Consider the following 2,762-nt stretch of genomic DNA (forward strand, 5'->3'; position numbering starts at 1 on the left):
TTCCCTATGTAGCCCTGGCTGTCCTGGAACTCACTCTGTAGACCAGGCTGGCCTTGAACTCAGAAATCTGTTTGCCTCTGCCCCCCAAGTGCTGGGATTAAATGTATGCGCCACCACTGCCCGGCGAATCTACATGTTCATATGTCTGTGTGTGGGTGCCTGTGAGCCATGGCAGATGTGTAGAGGTCAGGGGATATCTAGTTTGTCCATTTACCTGTTTGTGTAAAGGGCTGGAGAGAGGGGCCGGCAGAGGAGTGCATGCATGTGTCAAGGCTTGAGTGTGGAGGCCAGAGAACAACTCTGCTTTCCTCCCTCTTCCGTGTGGGTCTCCAGCCATCAGGCTCAGCAGCAAATGCCTTTATTGACTAAGCCATTGCTCCAGCTCCTCAAGACCATCTTTGCTTAACACACAATGAGGTTTAAATTCCAACATTCCTTTTGAAAGGGCCACATTCAAGTCATGTTATTTTGTATATGTATATGCATGTGCATATGAGGTATATGAGGTATATGATATATATGTATATGCATACGTATCACACACACATTTCAGACAAGCTCTCACTGTCTATTTCTGGTTGGTCTGGAAATTGCTTTGTAGACCAGGCTGGCCTCAAACCACAAAGATCAAACTTCTACATGTTGGGACTAAAGTCCTGCACCACGACACACACTTCTAATTTTTGAAAGATTATTTTATTTAATGTATATGGCTATTTTGTCTGCATGTATATCTATATACGACAAGCATGCCTGTTATCTTTTGGAGGCTAGAAAAGGGCATCAGATCTTCTGAAACTGGATTTACCGTCCTCGGAGCACTGAGAGCCAAACCTGAGTTGTCTGGAAAAGCAGCATGTGCTCTGAACCACTGAGAGGTCTCTCCAGCCCTCAGACCTCTGTCTACAAACATAATTTTTTTGTATGTTTATGATGCATGTTATGCATGTGTATTTGCGTGTGAGTGTAGAGATATATATGGTGTTAGAGGGTAACCTTGGCTGCTAGTCCTCACCTTCCATCTTTTTTTTTTTAATTAAAAAAGAATATTTTTATTTTATGTGTATGTATGTTTTGCGTATATGTACTGCATGGATGCAGTACCTATTGTGGCCAGGAGAGGGCAGGAACCCTCTGGAATTGCAGTTACAAATGGTTGTAAGCTGCGCTGTGGATACTGGGAAGGGCAACCAGTGCCCTTAACTGCTGAGCCCCATGCCCAGCTTTTCCAGCTTTTCCTATGCGTGCATCCAGGTGTGAGGGAGCACATACTCACGCACGTGTCTGTAGAGGCCAGGGGGTCAGCACCAAGATGTCTTCTCCATCTTATATGTTGAGTAGGGCCTTCGCTGACCCTGCATCTTTTCACTGGGTGGTCAGTGAACTCCGAGGACCCACCCGTCTCCACCCCCGACCCCTGCTGGTGCTGCAGTGATAGATGCTCGGAGTCACACAACCCTTTACGTGGATGACAGGGACTGCGCTCAGGTCCTTATCCACAGTTCCATCTCCCCAGACCTGCGTTTAGTAGCTGTGGGGCAGGTTGGTTTCACTTTGTGCTCTTCTGTGGTGATGGCCGGTGTGTGTAGACGCTTTTCACACGTTTGTGGTCCAGCGGTATCTTCTTTGGAGAAGTGACTGGGAGCAAGGTGGGTCCTTTCTTACCACTTCCCTTTTTGCTCTGCATCGTTAGAGCCAACCTCAGAGTCTGGGTTCTGCTGGTTTTGTTGTTGTTTTGAGATAGAGTCTCACTATATGGATCTATATAGTGTAGACCAGGTTGGCCTGGAACACAAGGCAAGCCTCCTGCCCCAGCATCCTGACTGATAAAGATAACAGGTATGTGCCATTATGGCCAATTCCTTTACTCCCAACCCCTTTTTAGATAGTCTCATACTATAGCTTGTGTAGCTCAGGTAGGCCTTGAATTTGTTAGGTAGCCAAGACTGGCCTTAATCTCCTTTCTTCCTGCCTATGCCTTCCAGGAGTGGCATTACAGGGGTATACCATCTTTCCTGGCCTATTTAAAAATATTTATAGTACAAGCCAGAGATGGTGGTACATGCCTTTAAAACCACATTTCAGGAGGGTATCTGTAAGTTCGAGGCTAGCCTTTTCATTGTAAATTTCAGGCTGGCCAATGCTTCCTAATGAAACCCTATCTAAAATAAATAAGTATTCACACTGCCAATAAGGGTTTGGGGACTCTTCGTGCATGAGGATTGGATCCAGCCCCAGCTCTACCAGGCTGGACTTAGTTCGATGTAGAGCAAACTCATCCTCCTTTTTGCTCACTCAATTCCTGTCTTCGGACTGTAAAGAAAATAGCAGTGTCCTGGATGAGGGAATCTTCTGCTGGCATTTGGTAGTGTTCCTTTGTTGAGACAGAGTCTGACTGAGTAGCATTGATAGACCAGGCTCAAGTTCACAGAGACCCTTCTGCCTCTGCCTCCCCAGTGATGGCGTTGAAGATGCAAGCCACCATGCCTGACCCCTGACAGGCGTTTGAACTCTGCCCAGGCCTCAGGGCAGGTCTGTGAGGGTGTGAGGGGTTAAGTGTGTGTCAGGAGCAGCTGGCTCCTAGCAGTGGCCTTGGAGAGTCGCAGTTTGTCATTTCCCAGCTTTGGGAAAGTAGGCAGAGCTTTATCCTTTCTTTCTTTTCAGATTTATTTATTTATTTTATGTAGATGAGTTCACTGTAGCTGTCTTCAGACACACTAGAAGAGGGCATCAGATCCCATTACAGATGGTTGTGAGCCACC

The 2,762-nt window shown here is 46.7% G+C and overlaps 1 protein-coding gene across 3 annotated transcripts in view; it reads left to right on the forward strand.

The window, feature by feature from the left end:
• Ptafr (platelet activating factor receptor) overlaps window positions 1-2,762 on the forward strand; it is a 19,424-nt gene that overhangs the window by 5,903 nt on the left and 10,759 nt on the right. Inside the window, exon 1 of one of the 3 annotated variants that reach the window (XM_031378933.1) lies at window positions 1,552-1,839. The exons of the other annotated variants lie outside the window; for them this stretch is intronic. The gene's annotated coding sequence lies outside the window, so the exon portion shown is untranslated. Of the gene's footprint in view, window positions 1-1,551; window positions 1,840-2,762 lie in introns of those variants that run through there. 3 annotated transcript variants of the gene reach the window in all.

The sequence above is a fragment of the Mastomys coucha genome, unplaced genomic scaffold, assembly GCF_008632895.1.
Source record: "Mastomys coucha isolate ucsf_1 unplaced genomic scaffold, UCSF_Mcou_1 pScaffold18, whole genome shotgun sequence".
In the NCBI taxonomy this organism is placed as follows: Eukaryota; Metazoa; Chordata; class Mammalia; order Rodentia; family Muridae; genus Mastomys; species Mastomys coucha.